The 25,476-nt window shown below is 41.7% G+C and overlaps 1 protein-coding gene across 1 annotated transcript in view; it reads right to left on the bottom strand.

Moving 5' to 3' along the window:
- Positions 1-25,476, bottom strand: part of CNTNAP2 (contactin associated protein 2) — a 1,163,712-nt gene that overhangs the window by 125,874 nt on the left and 1,012,362 nt on the right. The gene's annotated exons all lie outside the window — the stretch shown is intronic.

The raw sequence follows: 25,476 nt of genomic DNA, 5'->3' as shown, positions 1-25,476 counted from the left end.
ACTACTTTCCATTCCAGTCAAAACTCCCAGAGATCATTTTTCCATTATTTGATTACTGAACTAGGTGATAATGCTATTATTTCTCTGGTTAGCACTGGATGAATATGAATGAGCGTGCTGAAGCTCCAGAAGCTCAACACTGCTTATATATAACACCACTGGCCCACACCCAAGTCCGAAGTGTTATAATTTGTGTAATTTTATTAATCTCTATTCAAATGTAAATTGAACATCTGAATTAGCAGAAGAAGGCTTTAGGTTTAAATACATGCATACTATTGACTTCCATATTTCTATCCCATCACCTCCATTTAATTCTGCCTCTCTCAAGAATGCAGAATTAGAGGCTTTGGAAAAAGAAGCAGCTTTCCATTTCCTTTAATGCATCCCAGGAGGAACGTGGTAACTGAGATTTTGTGTGTATGTGTGTACATGCACGTGTGAGCAGTGAAAAGGGGATGAAATGGGCATTCATCACACAGATAAATAGCTTTGTGAATTAACCAGTTAGACTAGGTCAGCTGGTTTTCAACATGTTTTTCTATGTACCCTATTTAGACAAACGGGTAATTTTCAGACTGAATATTATTAATGATTTCTATAGAAATGTCAATAATCTTCATATCATAAACAAGCTTGGGCAAGTAAGGGCTGCTAATTAATTGCAAGGTCTTTCTCGGAAAACACACCTAGTGATAAAGCAGCACAGATAAAAAAGGTCTAGAATTTTATTTTCATTCGTGGTCTCAGGTCCCTAACCATCTCTCACTTCTCAGAGTGCTCCCTCAATATCAGGGTTGCTTATGGTCTAGGTGCACGAGTGCTTTGTCAATAGTCTGTTAGTACAGGATCCAGATCGACTACCATATATGCTTTCCCTCTTGCAGATATACCTGGACATCTACGTTTCCTTCTCCTGGGAGCTACAGATATGCTAGATGCTGTCAGACTCTCAAAACAGGTTTTATTCCACTTGCTGAATAAACTCACATGAAATAAGCACGAGTTAGACAAAAAGTCAAGAATATATTAACGCAAGGCTTGTTAAGAAGCTAATTAAGCTACCCTGAATAACCTTGTAGAAATGCTCGCATGTCTTTACAATTTAAGTAAGTATTTTAGTCCCCTAGCTTTACATTTTCTGAATATTATCCAAGTTATAAACCTGAAACACAAAGAACACACGACAAGGAAAAGAGCTGTGAAAGCTACAGGGAACCTACTACAAAATTCAAGTACTAATGCAGACAAATATCTCCTCAGCGAGAAAGGCTCCCCAGCCACCCCACTACCCCAGATGAGACCAAGGCGAGTGTGCAGCTGTGTCACCGTCCAGCCAAACCGTGCGGCTGCCATGGGCTCTGCTCCTCTGGCTTCCTCCTCTGGCCGGGGATGCAGGTTACGGACCAGCCTTCCTGACAGCATCATCCAGCCACCAGACACTGCACGCCAGTCCTGCGTTCACACCATGCTTACACGTTCTGTGAGCCTCACACACCTCAAGAGCTACAAGTTAAGATGCCTGTCCTCGCTAATCACTTCCACTGAGGCATTGACAACAGCTTTGTTGGAAGGATCATATTTCTGTTTTACTTTGTCAAGTCCTGGTGCGATGAGACCCCCGTCCCTTAACTGTGACCTCCACTGCAGTATATTACATTATTATCATTGCTACTGCAATTAAGTAAATGAGTAGGAGCTGCTACACGAAACGGCTATGTATTTTGTAATATTTTATTTATATCCTTTTCATTATTTTGCAAACCTGAAAGCATTAAATGCAATTTAACATAGAATCAGTCTGCAATGCTGGGACACTCTGGATTAATTCCTTAACCATGACAGTGCACAACCAAAGTGCAGGTTTGCCTTTACAGGGAATTAATTTTCAGTTGTATGTGACCATTCCTTTGTATAGTCAGAGGAGAAGATTTCACTTTCTTAGTTTTTGAAGTAAAATATAGATTTCAGAGTTTTTAGGACTGGTATTGGTTGCGGGTTTATCCAACAGGGTCCAGCCATATGCCTAAGATTTCAAACCATTACCACAGTAAACTTACAGGTTCAACTACAGGGCCAAAGAGGCTGATGGGTTCATATTGAAATGCACGTCACCATTTTGTTGAAACAAAATCAATCAATTTTTATTTAGTGCTACGTCTAGTCTACAGAAGAGGTCCAACACTAAGGATTTTACATTCCATTTGAAACACTGTGATTTGGCTCCACGGAAAGCCTTGCTGCTGGTGAGAGGATAAACACAAACAGTGCAGATCGAATTGGAAAACCTGCAGCTTGAGAGAGACGTTTTCAAAGGCTATTCATAACAAATTCCTATAAAGATAAAATCATGTTTTTGCACATCAGTATACATTCGTTGCAAAACTCTTTCAGGGGAAAAAGACATTTTATTAAGAGTACAATGGAAATGTTTTGCTAAACATACGTAATGATTTTTATCATAAAATGGTATCTTTTGATAAGAAAGGGGCTGCCTAAGGAAATCTTGAATAAAAATCCACTTTACACACATTATTTTTGTCACTTGCTAGGAACCTTTGTCAGTCACTATGCCTCAAAATTTCTTTGGCACATTGTCACATTCCTTTCCTCAAACTGGTTTGAACATATTGATCCTACTGGCATTGTTCTCCCATTTCAGGCTAAGCAAGCAGTAGATGGAGGAAACTGGAACTGGGACTTACACCACAGGGTAGATGTTACGGCAGCAGGGATACCAAACTAACGGGAGGTGGGAAAGGGAGTTTATTTAGAAAGAACGCTCTAAATGCTAAGTTTGTAACCCATCCTGTTAATAATTATTGTGTCATGATTATTGCCTAGGAGTGACTGGACCTTACAATACGGTATGCTTATGGGACACGACTGAGAAAGTCTTGCAAGAAATGTTCTGCTTTGTAAGAAATTCACTCAAGCTAGGAGGGACAGTATTTTTCAGGGGTGCAGTAGGCTTGGAAACATTAAGATGGGGAAGGCAGAAGGGCTTCTGTTTTGAAGACTGGAAGAAAGAGGTGCTCAGAGACACACCATTCCTTTCTTTGCCCTTTCTCCCTCCAGATAGCTAAAATACCATAAAATCTAAGGAGGACTTTTATTGTAGAGTACAGTCTGAAATATAACACTGTAATTTTATTTTCTTCTTTGTAACCTCATCTATAATTCTGTAATCAAGACCACAGCTCTGTTGTACAGCTCTGTTATTTTAAGCTTGCTTAGCGTTTCAATTTGATTTAAACCAATTAAACAGGTACAGAGCATGTTGCTGTCATGGAAGCACAAATACAAATAAATCAAGACACCAGGCAAGCCTTTCCAGTTGCTTGCAACCCAAGATAAATGTGGAGATCCCCAAAACATGGCTGTTTCTCACAGCCTCATGTTCCTCGGTGATGGCATTAAACCTCAGGACACAGAGGCAGGCAAGGGAAGAGCTGACCACAGCCCCAGCGGAAAGTCTGCCATGGATGTTTGCCTGCACCCAAGCAGGGGTCAGAGGAATAGCTGTGCCAGAGGTGCTTCAGCGGACCATGTAACACTTCATGATTCTGTTTTCAATTTGTGTCAAGGTTGCTCACAGCTCTGGTTATCTGCTGTGGAAATTAATATCCAACTCATTAAGCTCCTGCAGAACAGCCTTACCTCTTCTTTCTCATTAGTTTTGCTAACCCTGACTTACTGTGTTCTTTATAATTTGTATGGTACAAAGTGTCTCTTTCTACTGTTCCACAAAGACTCCGTCTTAGACAGAACGCTGCACTGTAATTACAAAGGTATGATTTTTACAAGAAGCATGATAGTCTGTAGGCACAAGAAATCACCCAGACTACAAAGATTAATGAGAAAGGACACCTTAAATCTCAGATAAAAAACTGAATAAAGACTTGAAGACTTCTCCCCATGAAGTCACACCTCAGGGAGGAGGAAGGAGATGGTTGCCATAATACTGACAAGGACAAATTCACCTCATCCTGAGTTATGCAACGTGGACTGACATCTTTTTATGTGTGGTAGCTCTGTAACTTGATAACACAGAGGCACCAGGTTTATAGCAATGAGCCTTTCAGCTTCTCCCTTCAATATTTTTGTCCAGAACTCCTTTGCTAGCTCCCATCAATATCTTCTTTTTTAGCGTGATTGAAATTCATGCTTTAACACCATCAATTTCACTTTTACATTTAAACCCCATTGAAATGGATAATGGCAATAGCAGAACTGTAAAAGACGTCAGTGCTTTTAGCCCTGCTAGGCAATAGCACTAGAGAACGAATGCTGCAATGTCAGGCAGATCTCATGTATTACAATAGACCAAAAACCTCCAGGGCCCTCATCTGCAGCAAAACAGATTTTCTATCAAAACCATTATGTGAATAAAATGTAAGAATAGTCTCCTATTTCAGAGAAGATGGATGTGTGAATGGAAAACTGTTCTGTGCCACAAAGTAACGGACTGAGAATATCCATACAATTATGCTCAACAAATCAAGTTTTTTTCTTTTCCTTTCTTCTTTTTCCATTCTGGGATAGAGGAGTCTACGTGTGCACACTCAGAGCAGTTTGGGTATCAGTACAGCAACAATCACAGCTTTGATTCAAGTGTTCAGACCTGCATCATGAGTGGAACTGACCTTAAGGAAATCCAAATTTGCTGTTGGACTTTATAAACTTCATTGTCAGTGAAACAAGGGGAGGGAAGGAGGAAAGATATTCCAATCAAGAAAGAATGTCACAAGTTATTCAGGAAATAGAAGTCAAAGAAAACTGGCAGCGTTTCTCACACTGATTTGTGCCTTATTCCGAAAGGTGTAACTGCAACCTCAGAGCAAGGCAAGCTCTGTTCTGTCAACGGCGCTCACCTGAGTGGGGCTGAGAGCATGGCTTCAGTCTGAGCAGGAGGTGCGTGTGTTGGGGGAAGAGAATGGCAAGCCGTCAGCATCCTAAGTCCTTTGATGGGAGGACTACAAGACTACAATGCTGGTGGCTGCTTCTTCCTCACTTGAAGGATCTGCTTGGTGTCATTTTTGGTTGTGCTAACATGCATTTACACCTTTCCTCTTCACTGGTCTGCAACTCCGTGCCACAATGACTGTATGTTTTACTATACTACATTTACTACACTTAATGTATACATAATTTACTATATATGGTAAGTTTTACATATATTCTTTGATGTCTTTGGTACCCCTGATATCAGTTTTGCCCAGCTCCATTCCTGAATTTATTTGATCGTTGGTGAGTTGTTTATAGCCCTGGAGTTCCCTGTATCAGTCAGGGCCCAATCTTGTACCATCCCGTGCCTGTACTGCTCTGACCTGCATCCCATGTTCCTGCTTTTCAAGGCTGCTGCCATCACACCAGGTGTGTATTCTTCTGCATTGCATCATTATGTTAGTCACCAATATCTCATTCTGCACAAAGTAACTACTTCTTCCTAGTATCTATATAAAAAAGTGATTATGCCATGAGATAAGTAAAAGTAAAACCAACTAGGCATAGTCCCCCCGTCATTAGAAAAACAATGGTGTTTCAGCCAAACCAAGCAAAACAAAGCTTGGGGCAGGGGTCAAAACAGTGCAAGCCTGGCACGCCTGTGGCCTTGATCCCCAGTACAACATCCACAGACTGTAACTAGAAATGGCAGTATTGTATTTCTTGGCCTACGCTTTTACAATTTAACAATACCGTGGCAGAACATGCTTTGAAAAGAAGCACGTAAATCACTACTTAATTTAAAATTAAGGTGGTAGTGTCCTGATTTACTTAATCCAAACATGAATCAAGAAAAATAAACTAAATGGAATTGCTACACAAGGTGCTGGCTTAATAGCAGAAAATTCCTTTGACAACACACAAGGAAGATAATCCCCAAGTCAACAGATGAAGAGTGTATTAACACTGCTTAATGGCAAACTGAATTACACCCTTTCAGGCTAAATAAAAATACAGGTTAGATTTCAAATTTCAAGATAAAACTAGCTCTGTATCTTTCAACAAAGTAACAAATAGCTGTGAGTCCAGAACAAAACCTGCAGAGAATATCAACACATCCAAAGATGAGTGCAGAGTTAGCAAAGCAGAAAAGTTAGCTCTGCTGTGGTGATTGTCACATGAAAGAAAATTCAGATTTTAAAGGATAAATGCTAGGTTTTAGGAAAAAAAATATTTTATCTACAATTACCTCAACTGTAGTCGGTAACAGAGTGCATTTAGAATAGAATAGAATAGAATAGAATAGAATAGAATAGAATAGAATAGAATAGAATAGAATAGAACTAATTCAGTTGGAAGGGACCTCCAATGATCACTGAGTCCAACTGCCTGGCCAATTCAGGACTGACCAAAACTTAAAGCATGGCATTAAGGGCATTGTCCAAATGCCACTTAACCACTGACAGGCTTGGGGCATCAACCACTTCTCTAGGAAGCCTGATCCATTATTTCACCACCCTATCGGTAAAGAAATGTTTCCTCATGTCAAGTCCAAACCTCCTTTGATGGACTCAGCTTTGAGCTATTCCCACACATCCTGGCACTGGATCCCAGGCAGAAGAGATCAGCACCTTCCTCTCCACTTCCCCTCCTCAGGAAGCTGGAGAGAGCAATGAGGTCACCCCTCAGCCTCCTCCTCTCCAAACTAGACATGCACAAAGTTCTCAGCTGCTCCTCATAGGACATGTCTTCCAGATCTTTCACCAGATTTTTTGCCCTCCTCTGGACACACTGAAGGACCTTTACATCCTTCTTAAATGGTGGGTCACAGAACCACAGACAGTACTCAAGAGGAGTCCACACCAACGCTGAATACAGTGGGATAATGACCTCTCTGGACTGGCTGGTTATGCTGTGTTTGATGCCCCCCAGGATGGGGTTTGCCCTCTTGGCTGCCAGAGCACACTGCTGACTCCTGTTGAGCTTCCTGTCAACCAGCACCCCCAAACCCCTTTTGCAGGGCTGCTCTCCATCCACTCCTCTCCCAGGTTAGACTTGTGCCTGGCATTACTTCATCCTATGTTCACATAGGCCATTTTGACTTGTTAAATTTCCCTCTTGTCCCTCCAACAGCACCTCCCAGTTTGGTATCATCAGCAAACTTGCTAATGATGCATTCAACTCCTGCATCTAGATTGCTGATGGAAAGATTGAACAGAACTGGCCCTAGAATTGAACGCTGAGGAACAGTGCTGGTTACCGGTTGTCCTGGTTTGAGGTAAAACAGAACCAACTTTCTGTTCAGTAATTTTACTTCTTAGCTAGGCCCCTTCCAATTCTCTGAAATTAACAGCATATTGTGCAGAAAAATGTTCATTTTCAGAGTGGTAAGACCTATGTTTACAGTTAATGCCAAGGAATGGTACGCAGAGATGCTCTTGCTTATGCTTATTGCTGTAACAACCAAGGTCAGCTAATTTTGTTATTTGCCCCGTTGGAGGGTCAGAAATGGAAAATCTTAGAGGTCCCAGCTGCGGGGAGGAGCAGACAGGACAGGTGACCCAAAACTGATCAACAGGGGTATTCCATCCCATCTGCCTCATGCTCAATATAAAAGCCAAGGGAACAAAGGGTCAGCTCTTTTTCTTCAATGGCCAACATCAGAGGAGGACCCTGTCTGTTCATCTGCCTTTGATCCCAACCTAAGCATTCCTGACTCCAGATCCGTAATCCAGATCCCACCCATCACTGAGTCCAGTCTGGGGTTTCCCCAGTGCCTGCCGGTGACATCGTCCTGGGAGCTTGATACGGTTTTGTATATACTGTATCTATTTCATTATTTCCTTTTTATTTTATTATTAATATTTCATTAAAGTAGTTTAGTTCCTTCTAAACTCATAAATCTCTTTCTCTCTCCTCCTCCTCTCCTTGTACAAGATGTGGGGGGGAGACCATCTGTCGTCTCCGTCATTGGCCAATTCAGCCACAACCACGATGCCGACCACCAGCCAGATGTAGCCCCATTCACTACAATCCTTTGAACCCTGCCATTCAGACAATTCTTCACCCTTTGCACTGTGAACCTGCTCAACCCACAGTCAGACAACTTCTCCAGAAGGATGCTGTGAGGAATAGTAGCAAAAGCTTTACTAAAATCCAGTAAAACTACATTCACCGCCATGCCTTCCTCCACCAGGCAGGTGACCTTATCATAGAAGGATATCAGTTTACTTAAACAGGACTTTCCTTTGTGCCTCCACGTTGACTGTGCCTGATGATTGCATTATTCTTTAAATGCTTTTCAATTGTACCCAGCATAATCTTCTCCATAATTTTTCCAGGAACTGCAGTTAGACTAACAGGTCTATAGTTTCCTGAGTCTTTCCTCATGCCCTTTTTGTAGATTGCAATAATATTGGCTAGCTTCCAGTCAGCAGGGACCTCCCCAGACTCCCAAGACTTTTGGTATGTGATTGAGAGGTGTCCTGCTGTAGCATCTGCTAGTTACTTCGGTACTCTGGGATGAATCCCATCTGGCCTCATGGACTTGTGAACATTCAGCTGATACACCTAGTCACTTACAATTTCAGCATCCACAAATGAAAAGTCACTGTTCCCATACTCGTGGTCCTCCAACACAGGAGAATGGGCAGCTCAAGGTCAATTAGTGTTATTAAAGACTGAGGTGAAAAATGCGTTGAATGCCTTCAGTTTTTCTTCATCTCTATTAGTCATGTGACCATCTTCAGCAAGTATCAGTCCAATGTTTTCTTTAGAACTCTTCTTGCTATTTATGTACTTTAAAAGCCCTTGTTATCTGAAACAACACTGACCAGTTTCAACTATAACTATAACTGAGCTTTGGCCTTTCATGCCTTCTCCCTGCAGAAACAAACCACTCTGTCCTCTTCCTGCGAAGCCTGACCTCACTTCCAGAGATCACAGAATTTGTTTTTCCTTTTGAGCTCCATGAAGAGTTCCCTGTTTAGACAAGCTGGTCTTCTGCCTCACTTGCTGGACTTACAACACAGAGGAATTGGTTGCTCCGGTGCTTCTAAAAGGGAGTTCTAAAAGACTGACCAGCACTTGTGGACTCCTAAGCCCTCAAAAGAAGAGTCCCAAGGTACTCTGACAAATAGCTCCCTGAATAGTTTAAAGTTTCCTCTCCTGAAGTCTAGGTAGCTACTCTGCTGTCCTTTTTTGTCATTACACTGAAAATTTTAAACTCAACCATTTCAAGATCACTGTGGCCAAGACAGCCATCTACATCTACCATCACATCCTCAAGAGCCCTTCTCTAGTCACAAGTCTAGGAAGGCATCTTTCCTAGTTGGCTTACTGAGTTCCTGTGACAACAAGTTATCTCCTACAAACTTCAAGAATTTCCAAGACCTGCTTGTCACAGCATATTTTGGCTGATCTAACTAAACTGGTTCCTTCTAAAGAACGGGAGTGTTAAAAACCCTGAGAGATGGAGGGAATCCGGCAGAATTGCGCTGAGAGTTCACCTCTGTGAGGATTTGCAGGAGGCTTGCTGGGGTCTAGAGTTTCAAAGCTAGGACAAGGTCAATACGTTCAGGTGCAGACAAACAAGAATGTACATCTGAAGTGAGAAACTGTGCTTATGGTTTTAAACCTCTTTGACTTCTACACTACACTTCAAACTCAAATTCCTTGAGGCATCTCTTCTGGGAATTCATTGTATGCATTTTTCTGAAAGTGAGATCCTGAAAAAGATTAACTGTCTTTGTGCATTTGGGTGGTGGTCTTCCACTGATGCTCTTGACTCCTCTGGTTGTGGGAAGGTTATTGGGTCGCCACCTCTTCTTTTACTGCAAATGCCAAAAGTTCTGCACGCCTGCCACTGCTGTAACAACAGTTGATTTCATTACAGAATTTGTCCCCTTTTCACACAGACCCAAGGTCTAAAGCCCCAAGCTCCTTTATGCAGGACAAGATACTGAGGAAAAGGTAACTGTCTTTCAGGAATTACAAATACAGGATAGCCTTAAATTGCTTATTTAGAAATGAAAGGGTCGCTGCCCTGTTCTCCGGGATCAACTCGAATACTATGGCCAGTAATGAAGGACGTAAGCCAGCTTACATTAAGATTGCAGTAAGATGGATAGCAGTTTATCTCCTTGCCATTATAAATTATCTGTTTTCATAAAGATTCTCAAGTGACATAACACTTACAAGACATAGATCAATGGATATAAACACAGACACTAAAGTTTGCTTTACTCTGCCAGTCACTGTATTTGCTGAGCAAGGGAAAAGTGCAATCACATTTATCAGTGAAATGTTGGAGTCGATGAAACAGATTCAGTGATGCAGAAAAGTTTCCAGCACCTGCTGTGTTACTTGCAATCATCTTTGGAAGTTAATTTTTCAAAAGTCTTGCCTCCTGTTAAAATGTCTAATCACGATGCATACCCTGTCACTGCTGGCATCATTACTTTCATCCATCTAAAGAATGAAAGGTCCTGATCTGGCATGGTTTACAACCTGGAGCTGTGTAATGTGCTGATGGAGCTTTAATGATGCATGTAAACTGGTGTCCTTTCAAGGGAATTTTTTTAAACAATAACTGACCTGCAAACATCAGCTTGATCACCTCTGTGCCGTGGTCAAGGCAGTGCGTAGGAACCCTGCCATGATGCCAGAATGGTAAACATTAAATACAGGAACCTGCTGTTGTCCACAAACCATGCTGCTAACTCTGAGAATCTGATTCTCTGTTGCCTTGTAGATATTGGTGGGTGTTTACAGCTGTGCGAATCAACTGTAATAGCTTAATACTGCATAACCACCACATGCTCAGCACGTGACTGTGCAAGTTGTAAGGCAAAGACACAAGGACAATAATGGAAGAAAACAATGACCTTTCTTAACAGCTCAGTTCCTCTGTGGTACTGAATTTATTCCCTGTGTGGTGGAGGTGAGCTGCAGTAAAGGGTAGTTCTCAGACCCCTCCTTTCTGCTCTCCAGGTCCTTGGCTAGGTATGTGAACAATGAGATGCAGCTCTGGAGTTCAGTAAAGGCACAGAGCCATTGCACTGACCCAACACCATGTGGACAACATGATCCAGTAACCATTTCTACTTCTGCCATTCCCATTTGCTATCCCTGGCATGACTTTTTATAAGAAGGATGTGCTGGGTAATCTTTACGCAGCTCTTCCCCTCTACATTTTCTTATTTCTGGAGGGACGTTTCTCTGCTTGGGGTGACATTTCTGTTCCTATGTGTGGCTTCAAAGTCACCAGCGTTTGGCTATGGATCTGATCTCAGTGTCCTGGCTCTTTGGCCATCTGATTTGTGTTCTCCTTGAGGAGCTCCACTTACACAATTGAAAATATTCTTCAGAATTAAAATGTAAGATGCAATTTAGCCTTGATGTAGCACATTAACTATTCTTCATGTCATTGATTCCAGAATTACCTGATATTCACAGAGATCATCAAATTATTTTGCTTGATCTTCTATTACTGGATGGATTTCAGAGCCTTCTTAACTAAAACTGAGAATATTTAACTCAAAAGATATGACTAGGCCCTTTGATGAATCATAGTCCTCTGAGCTTTGATGAAAAGACCTATGGCTAAAACCATTTGCTTGAAGTATTAATTTAATTCATCTGGTGCGCTAGTACAAAGTTATGCAGTTCTACTGCTTATCCATAGAAATATACTTTCAATAACTCCTTTGTTCATGTCCGAATCCCATTTCCTCTAAAATTAAGAAACACTTAAGATGTACATCAAACTTACAGTTAAGGAGTAAAACTATAATCTTCATTCTCATGTTGCCACTTCAGTTTTATGTCGCTGTAACATTATTCCAGGTTGAACTTCCTACAGTATATTTTCTAGGCATGTGTTTTTTACTGATGGTTGCTATTTATCCTATCTAGTCCATCAATTAAGAGCATTTGTGGAGAATCTGAATTCTACAGATGGACAACCTGTGCTAATCCAAACAGCCAAGGGTTTAAAAACACCTCTGTGGCCTCCCAGTCCTAGACTGCTCTAGGAACTTGAGAAGAACCACTGGAGTCTACATTATGGTACTGTTCCACCCCATAAACTAGGTTTGGCTAGAATATCTGCTGTATTATGTGCTGTGGCCCTGGACACACTCCTTGATATGCCTATGCTGACCTAGCTTTTTCCCCTTCAGTCATTAATATCAGACTTTGGAAGAGGGTCTTTGAAAATTATTAATTTCTATGTCGAATATGGCAGAGAAACTTCTCACTTCAGATGTGGCTGCATTTGAGTCTTTCTTCCATTCGCTGTCTGTTTGTTACCTTTAAAATAACTCACTATCACTGTGCTCAAAGGTCTTGCTGCGATCTTACTCGATCTTACACTCTCTCAGCAGTGCTCTAAATCCAAGAACGCAAAGAAAGAGTACTTACAAAATTTCACTTTAAAAAGAAAAGTTTCCGTTATTAAGTGGTCCCCTAGAGCCTTGTGCCTGGCTATACTCCCTTTATACACATTTTTTAGCCTTAACATTACCATTAGTACCATTGTTAATATTGTTATCAGAGGGTAAAGTTACATGGGCAAAGTTACTCAGGTGAGCTCACTGTAGAATTGCAGCTGTCACTCTGAGCAGTCATTGGCTAGTCAGTCTTCAAATATCAAATATCATGAATAGGTGTCACACGCAAATATATGTAGTGTAATAGCAAATCCAAACCAGAACCCTAGCTAAAATTTTTTAGACTAAATAGCTCATCGTATGGAGAGAGAAGAAGGGATCTATTGCACGCCTGTTGCAGCTAGTCATAAAATTCTTAAGGACTTGAGTGGCAGCAGCACTGGGACTAAGAATCTTAAATGTATATATATGTTAAAAATGCCCTTATGAATTTAATGAGGATTAAACCAATCGGTGTTTACAGACATATAAGAAAGACTTACACATAGCGCCCCCAATAGAAAATTATTAGCTTTAGCATTAAAAAAAATAATCTGGTAGCAACCAACCTGTGTTAAAGGTTTCACTTCTCTAGAGACCCCTTCCAACCTCAACTATTCTGTGAACTATGCTGTGAAAGTATGAACAATTATCAGAAAAAAAAATAAATTAAAAAAAATCTGGTTCAGGCTTGAATGAAAATGGCACTAAAGTAAGTCTCCTTCAAAAATTGAAATGAAATTACTATTTCGGAGGTGAAATGGTTTGTGAAAGCAAAACACTACATCTACAGAAGATCTGAGTCTGACCTCTTTCGTATCATTCCAGCATGGCTCTACTGTTCACGGCATTACACTCAATTTACACAAATCTTAGAGCATTTACTTAACAGTTACTTCCAAAATCTTTTCCATCTCAGCCAAAATAATACGCAATGAAAGAGAAAATGAACTGTTAAAAAAATCTCTCAAAAAGGAACAAAGATGTTTCTTTCCCTGCCTTCCATTTCCTCCTTCCTTCCTTCCTTCCTTCCTTCCTTCCTTCCTTCCTTCCTTCCTTCCTTCCTTCCTTCCTTCCTTCCTTCCTTCCTTCCTTCCTTCCTTCCTTCCTTCCTTCCTTCCTTCCTTCCTTCCTTCCTTCCTTCCTTCCTTCCTTCCTCCCTCCCTCCCTCCCTCCCTTCCTCCCTCCCTCCCTTCCTTCCCTTCCCTTCCTTTCCTTCCTTCCCTTCCTTTCCTTCCTTCCTTAGGTTTTCACATGCTAAATGTTAAAATGAAACAGTCAAAGGAACTCTATGAAACAGTCAAAGGAATGTAAGTAAAGGAATGTTTCAGCAGGCATTTAACAACAAAAGATTGCACAGAAAACTGCCTCAAGACATTTTACAAAGCATGCACAAAGTGGGAAAAAACTAGATTTCCAGAACAAAAAAGGAATCCCTTGCAATGAACATTTTTAAAGGATGACTTGGACTAAAGGTACTGTGCCACATATCAGCCATTCTAAATGAAATTTCTTGGCTATGACACTCTTATCATACATAGAATCGTCTAGGTTGGAAGGGACCTTTAAGATCATCAAGTCTAAACATCAACATACCACTGCCAAAACCACCACTAAGCCATGTCCCTAAGCACCACGTCTACCTGACTTAGATACCTCCAGGGATGGTGATTCAACCACTTCCTCCGGCAGCCTGTTCCAATGTTTGATAACCCTTTCGGTGAAGAAATTTTTCCTAATTTCCCTAAACCTCCCCTGGTGCAACGTGAGGCCATTTCCTCTTGTCCTATCACCTGTTACTTGGGAGAAGAGACTAACACCCACCTCTCTACAACCTCCTTTCAGGTAGTTGTAGGGATGATAAGGTATCCCCTCATCCTCCTTTTCTCCAGACTAAACAATTCCAGTTCCCTTAGCTGCTCGTCATAAAGCTTGTTCTCTAGACCCTTTACCAGCTTTGTTGCTGTTCTCTGGACACACTCCATAACGTCAATGTCCCTCCTGTAGTGAAGGGCCCAAAACTGAACACAGTATTTGAGGTGCAGCCTCACTGGTGCTGAGGACAATGGGACAATCACTTCCGTGGTCCTGCTCACCATGCTAGTCCTGATAGAAGCCAGGATGCTGTTGGCCTTCTTGGCCACCTGGGCACACTGACAGCTCCTATTCAACCAGCTGTTGACCAACACCCCCAGGTCCTTTTCTGCTGGGCAGCTTTCCAGTCACTGTTCCCCAAGCCCATAACGCTGCATAGGGTTGTTGTGACACAAGTGCAGGAACCAGCACTTGGCCTTGCTGAATCTCACGCAACTGGCCTCAGCCCATGGATCCAGCCTATCCAGATCCCTCTGTAGACCCTGGACAAGTTGTTTATGGCTTATGGCTTCAGAGTCCAAGATCGCTGAGGCAAAGAAAATATCTCTTCTCTCTTTTCCTTTATAAGATCTTTTTGAATCTTGATCTTGTAGGACTGTCAACATACACAGTGAACTGCATTTACAATTTTAGGCTGCAAGAGGCCGCTGTGTTTCTTGAAGCAGAGTACTAAACTTGTCCCTCTCTTGGCTGGATTTTGAACACACTACTGTGATACAAGTGTTGACGATAATTTTCCATAAATTTACTTCTTACCCTTCACATTACCCAAATGCATTGCTGTTGTGTGAAGTCATTAAATGAGTGTCAAAACATATCGAAAATAGACAACACAATTCTTAACATTGTTCTGCCTGCTTAAATAGCAACATAGCAATGTGGCAACATCATTTATGGATAAAAATATATACACACGTACATAAAAGACATATCAACACTTAAAAAGCAAAGATGACAAATACTTCACTATGTGTTAAAAAGTAAATGTTTCTCCACAGTGTTTTGTAACCCTGCATGAGTGTAATTATCTTGTGAGGACCAAGATACCCATCGCGTCGCCTTACTTGTTATGACATTTCTTTCCAATATAAATATAAATAAATTTAATGAATTACTTTGATCATTGACGATTGCTGGTGAATTTTACGCAGACTCTGGCTTGAAGGCCACTCTATCACATGTGAGATCACGCAGCCCAAAGCAGAAGGCTCCTTAGAGCTCCATTTACCAGAGAAATAAATATCTGCCATGGTAGATCTAAATTTTTTGAAAGGGGACATCACAGTCATGCTTACTATCACGACTACTAGATGAGGCATTTGGTGTTGAGAAAGAGTTCAGACTATACTAAAGAACAGGAGCTTTGGTCTATATTTGGTCTAAATAAGAAACCACTCGCAAGCTGTGAAGAGGCTGGGCTGCTTGACACCAGAGGTGTACTTCACTTTGATCTGCAAAATCTTTCTTCTTCTGCCAGGGGAAGAGCTGTACTCTGACACTGGATTTTACAATTTTCTTCATTGGGAAAAGACAGCCTTTGTGAATGGCACATATGGACCAAAATCTGCTGGTATTGGATGAACTGAGACTTCCAATATACAGTTAAAAGGCAGTCTTGGAGGAAAAACCTGGCTGCACCTGAAACTGATGTGAATCAGGATCTGATTTAGGGAAACCACCTAATTTCATAGGAATTTGTTGTTGCATGACAGCCTCTGTTCTTGAAGGAAATCCCCTTAAGGACAGAAACAAATGCAGCATTTCTCTAAGGAAACATTGACATGAGTCAAGAAATGCCTTGGAACAAAGGCAGAGCTAACCCTGGAGATGGAAGCACTCGAGCTGTGTGGGCTGAAGCACTTGAGCTCCAGGCCACTGGAGCACGTACACATATCCAGGCACTGAAATGGAGGGCTAGTGAGTTGAGAGCAGAAGCTGACCAGCACAGCCTTCCCCTTTCCAGAGAGCCAGGCTCTCTGCGTTGTGCTGAGTTCTTGTCATTTAGCTGTACCTTCTTGGCTGGAGTTTGGTAGTGTATACAGAGCTGCACTGCGCCTAGTAAACTTAACGTATGCCTGTACTAATTACCTTGACTGCAGTTTGACCTGCTAAGTGGGGCTGGTCTGGCTCAGAATCAGCCTTCATATTAGTCACTGTAATGAAAACTAATCTTGGTCCTCCCTTCTCAGACTATAAATAGGCAGCCTGTAACCAGCATTGCATGTTTCCTGTGTAGTCATCACAAACAGACAGAACAGCTGGTAAACTAGACTCCTGACGGCGAACCTTGGCGACAGCAAGTCTGTGCATGGGATGGTGGGTCCCCTTCTCAGACATCTTACACTGTTTGCTTAAGAAGACACTGAACAGAGCATTTGGCTTCTCAACCATCACTAGCTCTGATTTGGGGATACTTCACCTCGTCTGTTGTTGTACGGTGTTTATAGCCATTTGTTTCTGAATTCGCTGTGTATTCTTTGGGAGCTCAAAATACAAATGCATACAGGTCAAAATACAAAATTTGATGATGAGGAAGGGAATGGAACTCTGTTTTTGCAAGGAAGGAAAAACTGGCACCCACGTTGCATTATATTGTTTCAGTGTAAGTGAACAGATTTAATATATATTATTATATACGCATATCAATATTTGTCAGCAATCCAGGGTCTTCTCATTTTTCTGTAGATATAATAGTTAATCTCGTACCTCTTCGGTGACAGCACTCTCAAAGGCAAATAATGTAATATGACATAAAGATAACCATTCTCCCCCCGACAACCCCTCTCTGTTTCCTCCCTACCTCCTTCCTTCTCCTTCCCTGAAAAAAACCACCCCAAACAAGCAAACCAGGAAGAATAAAGAGTAAAGCACCAATTAATGATAGATAAAAATTTGAGTTTTCTGGGAATGTGAGTGAAAGGGTTAGCCAACAAAGGATTAGCAAAAAATCATCTCAGAGCTCAGTCTCTGCTGAGCTCCCCTTGTCATTTCTGATTTCATGACTGAGTTTCTAGCAGAAGAGTTGAACCTGCAAAATGTCCTTTCTGTCCCATTTGCTGAGCACGGTAAGCCAGCTGCCGCAAGTGCTGAGGCAAGGGGGGCTGGGGAATAAGGTGGCAGCAAAGAGGATTACTCCAGCTGCATCTAAAAATGTATGAATTCTGCAGAGAGCAACAGGTCCTGCTTCAGAACAGGACTGATTGACTTGTTTTTTTAAAAACAGGTCATGACTCAGTGAAAAGCTCAAATGCTCATAGGAAGGAAGGAAACATGTTTATAGTCTTCATATGAGTAGCCTAAGAGCAATTCTGTCCATAACTATTTATTGAGAAAAGTACATAAATAGCAGAGACTGAAAGCTTATTTTGCAGATCAAATCTTTCCTGCCAGTTTTTTTTTTTTTTTCTTGGCCATATGGTGAGTAATTATGCAATTTCTTTGGCTTTCACTTACTATGATAGTACTGGTTATATTTTTACTGAGCAAAATCAGTTTTCTTTGACAAGTGCATACCTGCACTCTTTCCTTTAAGAGACACCACGATGCAAAGGCAAGTTCTTCAGTTTCAATGGCAGTTGATAGTTTACCCCATCAAAGGGCAGAGGAACTTCGAAGCATCACGCCAAGATTTAGCAATATTTGCGTTTTCACTGACTACTCAACAGTATTAGCAGCCTCTCCTTTCACAGAAATAAAACGTGCAGGTTACCAAATCAGTAGTTTATCTGTTCTGCTCTGCTCTACACTACACTACTTCTATTCTATTCTATTCTATTCTATTCTATTCTATTCTATTCTATTCTATTCTATTCTATTCTATTCTATTCTATTCTATTCTATTCTATTCTATTTGCTCTTGATCTATTCCAACTGACATCAAAATGTCAGTGAAATCAATTCTTCAAAATAACTGAAAGAGCAAAAATTCCCTAAGTCTATAGATAAATTTATGGTTAAAATACGTCTATCTGCAAGGTCATTTGGCCCTGCCAAAAGCAAGATGGTAAGCCAAAGTCTAACCTCTACCTTTGTAAGCTTCTAGCTTTTAATTTTCCTCTTTTGTTACCACTTTTTGTAGATTTGAAAATGAATATCAGTGAGAATTTTTGTGCATCTTCCTCCCACCCCATCCACACATCTATAAATTTTGGCTTGAAAAAGAACAAAACACATTTTTTAATCAGATGATTATTCATCTGCAGACTAATCCAATCTGGTAAACGAACTCATCTTCCTGCTCTGACATCACCTAAATAGAATGCTTTTCAAAAATAAACAATAATAGAATTGTGTGCCAAATTTTAGTTTAAGACAAGATGGATTCTTTTTTTAAGAAGATGAACCAGTATTTCATCGCATAAATGAGATTACTCTTTAAAATGGATAGGGCATATTCTGCTAATTATAGATGCAAATCAGGAAATGGTATATTGACCTTAATAGCTTTTAGTCCTTCTACAACTTGAATATGCCACTGCTATAAAATCTCTTCAGCTTATCCAACCTATTTAATGTTATAAGGAATTTTATCTGACACTACCACAACTGAAGACAGAGATGATTGGAATTAAAAGTCTGGGAAAAAAATATCTGTATGCACAAGAAGGGCTTTTTTAAGCTCTTTTTTAAGGCTTTTTTAAGCTCTGTGCGGATTGCCTGCTTAAGCTTTATAACAACATGGCGAGCATGGCTTTTCCTCCTGGACACAAAGCCTAATGCCCAGTTTTCTGTTTGCCTTAACTCCTGTGAGTATTTCTGCTGAGCAGCTTTAGCAGCCCAGCCTCTCAAAGTAAAAGATTAAACCTTTTCTCCGGTTGCCATGAGTTTTAATCTTGAGGGAAACAGAAATCAAAATGAAAAGGCAACATGAAGAGTCACATCTAGCCATGGAGGGTAATAACCAAGTGTAGAAAGCTTTAGATATTGACATGATCTGACGTTACTTCTCTTCGAAGGTGGCTTAATCACAGGTTTCGGCACAAAAAGGATCCAGACTTCGAACAACTGTGCTGGGCTTGCTGCCAGCAAACATCATAACTGAGTGCTGCTATCAGCCCTTCAGAAAGGAAAAGCACAAAAAAGGCAAAAAGGAAAAGTTCTTGTCCTTCTAATAAGCTTGGCATGTGAACATGCCTGTCAAAGAGATACCCACTCCAAATCCTAAATTTGATCTTAATGAACAACAGCGCTCTGGCGTTGGCTCCACATGGGGCTTAAACATAGGCCTGTCTGAAGGTAAACACTACTTATCAAATATGTCAGTATTTTGATAGGTTGTCCCTTCTGCAAAAAAGGCTGCGGAAAAGAAACTGATATCTGCCTTACTGGCCTCTATCCATTTGAGCCTCAAGTACTTCCTGTCAGCTACCAAGCAGAGGGCCAAAAAAAGAGAAAAGCTCAGGAGTAGTTAGCCCAGAGCAGTAAAAACAAATGGCCAAAAAAAAACCCAAGGCAGAAAACCTTAGCTTTTGTAGGGAGAATACTTGACATCAACAAAAGCCTGTTCTGAAGCAAAGCTGATGGCCCTCAGTCTCATTGTTTTTTGTTTCTTCCCTTCCTGTTCCAAAATATATCTTGTTATGAAGCTTTCTCTCACCCAAGCTTCTTCATCACGTGCACCACGTCTTGCCTATTTATCTACCACTGCAACAGTTCCCTCAGTATGGAAACTGCAGGGAATGTGCCAACAGGATTTAATCAGAAATTTGTGTCAGAAATAGTGTGGCCAGCAGGACTAGGGAAGTGATCGTCCCCCTGTACTCGGCACTGGGGAGGCCACACCTTGAATACTGTGTTTGGTTTTGGGCCCCTCGCTACAAGAAAGACACTGAGGTGCTGGAACGCAGCCAGAGAAGGGCCACAAAGCTGCTTGAATGGTCTAGAGAACAAGTCTTACACAGAGAGGCTGAGGGAAATGGGGTTGTTTAGTCTGGACAAAAGGAGACTGAGGGGAGACCTTACTGCCCTCTACAGCTACCTGAAAGGAGGTTGTGGCGAGGTGGGGATGTCGATCTCTTTTCCCTATTAACAAGAGATTTAGATCAGATATTAAGAAAAATTTCTTCAGCAAAAGAGTTGTCAAGCATTGGAACAGGCTTCCCAGGGAAGGGGCTGAGTCACCATCCCTGGAGGTATTCAAAAGATGTGTAGACGTGGCGCTTGGGACTTAGTGGTGGACTTTGTAGTGTTAGGTTAACAGTTGGACTCGATGATCTTAAGGGTTTTTCCAACCTAAATGAGTCTATGAGTCATATACAACTGCTGAAGTGAAAACTGGAATTCGTGCCTCTTCTTTCTGTTCAGGAGCAACAATTGCTATGTCCCCTTGGTCAATCCTTTTTCTTCAGCCTCAGTGATAATCACCTCCTGCTTCAAAAGCTGTCATATGACACAAACATTAGAAACACTCTAGTTTTTCTTGGAGTCTAAAATTAAATGTCAGGCAGTAGAAAATTAGGAAGTTGTTATGTGGATAAGGAAAAGCCAGCTTGTGGCTTTACTGGTTGCTCAGATAGGTTCCTTCTGTTGTCTGTCTGTCCCTCACTTTCCAGCAATTTCTGGACATTACTGATTTCTCCAACTTGCCAGGGGCTACAAAAACAGTAGTTAGATGACGAACAGCAAACTGTTGGAAACCAATGCTTTACGACAGCATTTGTCTGGTATTTGTGTTGTCTACAGTGTGTTTGCTACAGGCCTGCAATTTTCTGTTCATTTCTGACCAACCAAGGCTGCAGATGCAACCTTAGATAAAAGCGCTTCTCTCTGCATCACCCACATTGCTGAGTCTGTGCCTGTTTCTCTGACCTCCATCACACAAGAGGTTTGAACACTCATCCACAGAGCAGGTGATTTGACTGTGTCTTCCATGCACCATTGCTAATTTATTTCCTTGTTTGGTTGGGGTTTTTTTTTACAGCCTTGTTACCATTTCTCGTGTCGCTGCCGGATTGCTGCACAGCTGGAGAGGTGTTGCCTTATCTTCTTGGCCCATACAACTGCAACCACATTACCTCTCCAACCAGTCTGAACTCACTCTCTGGTTCTGTCAGCAGCAGCTCACACAGAGCTGTGACTGGGGTGTTTGGCAGGGGGAGGTTAATGCCATTTACTCGTGTCTTAGGGCGAGCCGAGCCTAACACAGCCCTAACAGCGTGCTGTCTAAGATGGGGGAAGCAGTTCTTCCTGTTGGCAGGCTGATAGTGAGCTCTCCGCCTGCTACAGCAATGAAAGGAAAGTGGTGGGAGAGAAGAGATGGTGAGGGCATCGGCTCATCTACGCTACACTTGAAGAAATTAAGAAAAGTTAATTTAGGCTTTACCCCGTGCTCCCCTACATTAGGCGTCACGCTAGTGAGATCTCAGAAGTCTGATCAAAGTTTCCAGGAGTGCTTCCTCATCAAGCGTCTCCTTTCTGTGCCACATACATGGCAATTTCACCATGAAGGGGATAAACATGCACAAACGCCACTATAGTGACCACAGTGACATGGAAGAAGAGCTACAATTTAATCCTCATTTGGTTTCACAACAGACTCGAAGAGATACTGCCTGGCACTTCTGAAGCCAAATTTGGTATGTGCAACCACAGCTCTGTAGCTAGTTCTCTGTAAGTGTTTGCAATAAATAATCCAATTTTAATTAACATGGGATATAATAACTCTTATTAAATCTAAATTGAATGCATGTTAGGGAACTTAAATTTGTAGTATTGCCCAATACGAACTGCCAGAAGTGGCAGCTTCAATCCCATTACTGCAAGTTTTATCACTACGCTAAAACTGACCCACTCAATGAGTCTCCTGGGTAATGCGTAATGCCATAAAATTAAACACTGATTTATTACTTAAATAAAAGACACCAGAGATCATCAGGGTGTTAAACATCAGGGCTGGCTTGTTTTGCAAACCATATTTAATGGCAGACCCAGATGGTACTCCTTAAATGGAACTCAAACAAATAAACAACCTTTTTTCTAAATGAAGGCAGACAAAAGCAAAGGTGGGATACTGGCTCTTTCGTCTATGGGATTTCAAATTTTTTTCACAACATGGATCATGTGATAATGGAACGCCTATATCCACTGCTGCCACTGGCGACTGAAAATATCATATCTCCAGTAAATAAAACCATTATTTATACAGATCACCTCCTGGGACCAGTGGTTTAAGAAAACACCCTGACTGCAGCATTATTGCTTTCAGTTCACTGGCTGCCGTTCTTTATCGCTGCTGCTTTGTGCCAGCTCTGCTAGCCAGATATGGGACTGATAATAACCCTTTCTAAAGACTCAATTGCAACTCTCCCATTGACATGAAATGGAGCGCAAGCAGGAATGACAGCACTTTCTCTTTTATGTCTGCTTTATTTTATTTCCTCCTCCTAGAGATCATGCAGAACTGTGGCAGATAAAGCATCAATCCTCTCCATCAGCTCTGCATTTGAGAAGGAAGAATGGTGCATACAATGTGTGGCATTGCTACAATATAATTCATTTTTCTCTAAGTGCTAGAAGTTAATGATGATAATAATCAATCAGGCTAGGTTTTCAGAAGGATTACAAGGGTGAGGTAGGTGACACTAGAAATGTCTTGATGTGTAACTTTTCTTTTCTTGTACGATCACTGAACTTCACCTCGCAGAATCCAAGTTTCTTTGCTCTGAGACCATCTAGGAACCTGATCTATTCCACCTCTTGAAAAAATCCTCCATCAGATGGCAGCAGGGTACAAGGTTTTGTAAAAGGCAAAGCAGGCGGACGGGACTTTTGCCTTTGTATCTAAGGAACTGTCAACAAATAGTTCAGCTTTTAAAATCAGCTTTTTTTTTTCTCATCTGTTCAAATAGCAAAGGGATGGGTAATCTACTGCCCTGTTACAGAAGATCTCCAACCTGTGTATGTCATTCCCAGTGAACATGTTTCAAACATCCTGCAACTCTGCTTATGCATGGGCCATAGGTGCCTTGCTGGGTTTGCAGCCCCCACGTTTGTCTTGCGTAAGGAGGGTGGTAAGGAATGGCGAGGTGGCTTCCCAAGGAAGCTAAGCCTTGGCCTCCTCAGACCTTTCTTTGGAGCAGTTCTCGCTGTAGCTATGTGACATTGCCTGCAGTGGGTCCCTCTGCAGTGTGTTTACATCCCCCTTGACCCGCATGGCCCTTTGGGAACTGCTTATCAGTTTCTCTTCTCTGCGCTTTAGAAATGAAAGCCTGTGCTCCCTGGTGCTGCCAGTCCAGCTTGTAGTAGCTGCCTGACAGTCTTTTGAAGTCAAGAGGTATTCCTAAAAGCTGCTAGCTGTGGAGTCCGGGGTTGAGGAATTGGGCACAGCAAGTTCAAAGCCTGCTGAGATGTCTCTTGTGACTGTCCAGACACTGATTACCAGAAAGCTGCACTCTTCACCCATGAAAGATCAGTGAGTAATTGGTGTGACACCGTAACCGAGAGGTTGCGCTGAACAAGTAAAGGCAGAGGGTGTGACCTACAGCACAGGGTGGTAGCTGTTCTGGTGTCATCTCCTGACACTTCTTGCTCTGCCAGTAATACATCTTGACTGTCCACGTCTCGCCCTCTGCCACGCTGCCCTGTGTCAGCGCTGAGACTCAGTACTCATTCCTCAGTCTTCCGCTTTTCTTTCCTGGGGGCTTTCAAACCACTGTGTCTCAAACCACATTGTAACTTCGCTGCAATAAAGGCTGTGTGCGGCCCCTGACAAGTGCTTGTGCTTGCTGCCTCGCAATAACCACAAAACCCAGTAAAAAGAGAGAGGCTCTGTTTCCTTCACAAAACGACCAGATTTATTTAATAAACAAGGACAAAATGATCGCCCAGTACTGTGCAAAAGAAGAAATGAGTCTGTGGCAGGTGAGTAAGAGACAGCTGGAGGGGAAGGAGGCTGGTTGGAGGCCGGCTGGAGCAGCAGGCGGCATTCTCCGACAGCCTGCTCCTTTCCCGGAGCAGAAGGAAGAGCTCCAGGCAGATTTTGACTCTCAGATTCATAATCTGCTTCCTGGGCTTCTCCCGTGGTAGCATGGAAATACCCCATCTGGATTATTTCTCTGTGCGAGACGGTGTTAACAACAGGGAATTCTGTCGCTGGGCACGTGGCGTGCACATGTGGGTACGTGTGCCAGCCTGAGGTGGGAGCAAGAGTCACACTCTGATAACTTACACCTGACATCGCATTTCCTCAGATAATATGAACTGGAAGACCGAAGCTCAGGAGGTCTGTGCAGAACACAAGAAGCATCCAAAGACAAACTACAGCCATATGGATATATGGGAGCAGGCTTTTTCTTTAAGCTCAAATTCTTAGTACCAACCACAAATGGAATAAACATCAACTCTTACATTTTTATCACAACAACGGTCTACATTACTTTTCTGCACCACATTGATTAATTTGCACGTTTCTTTAGTGGTCTCCATGTTCTATACATTTATTTTTCAGTATTCCCCAAGAGGCAAAAATAACATATAGCAACCACTGCCAGGAAAGAGATCCAATATTTGCAAGCGACTCAGCTGTACACTTTCTTAGTTCTGCTGGGCACAGGACACTAAATTGTCCCTTTAGTCCCAGAGAGGCTGAGGAACATGGAAAAGGACGGTTCACCCCACTTTCGCTGCTGCTCTTGAATGCCCTAGGCAACTTGCCTGGGGAAACACATACATACACAATGAACACCAAAAAAGCAGGTGCAAGAAAGGTACAAACCAAACATCTGATATTTTACTGTTGCTCTTATCCACCAACGATTTAAAATTGATGGTGCCTGCTTGGAAAGTTTTCTACAAATAGAAGTTTATTATAAACAAGCAAAAGTAGTTTGTTAGACACACCTAATAGTATTTTCTCATGCATGCTTTCTAACACACCTAGCATATTCATCACCTTCAAAGATGTGTTACTATACTTTGGTTCCCTATGAACAGGGAGATAAAAAAAAAAATTCTCAAACCCACAAGCCTGAATATAGGTTCCTAATTCGTATTCTTGGGTATTTATGGAAGTAGCCAGTTTGATTAAAATAAACTAAGTGGTGGAAAATACTTCTGAAATGTGGATATAGTAGCCTGGTTTTCCTGGATTTCAAGTTCAGAAAACTTGGTGGGTCTTTTATTTTTAAACATGCTGAATTCAGATGAAATAATATTCACAAGTACAAAGAAGGAAAATATTTGCACCTGAGAGAGACGTCTGAAAACATTTTAAAGATCCACAAGCCAG

The sequence above is a fragment of the Chroicocephalus ridibundus genome, chromosome 2 (genome assembly GCF_963924245.1).
Source record: "Chroicocephalus ridibundus chromosome 2, bChrRid1.1, whole genome shotgun sequence".
Classification (NCBI taxonomy): domain Eukaryota; kingdom Metazoa; phylum Chordata; class Aves; order Charadriiformes; family Laridae; genus Chroicocephalus; species Chroicocephalus ridibundus.
This window is presented reverse-complemented; position numbering and strand designations above follow the sequence as displayed.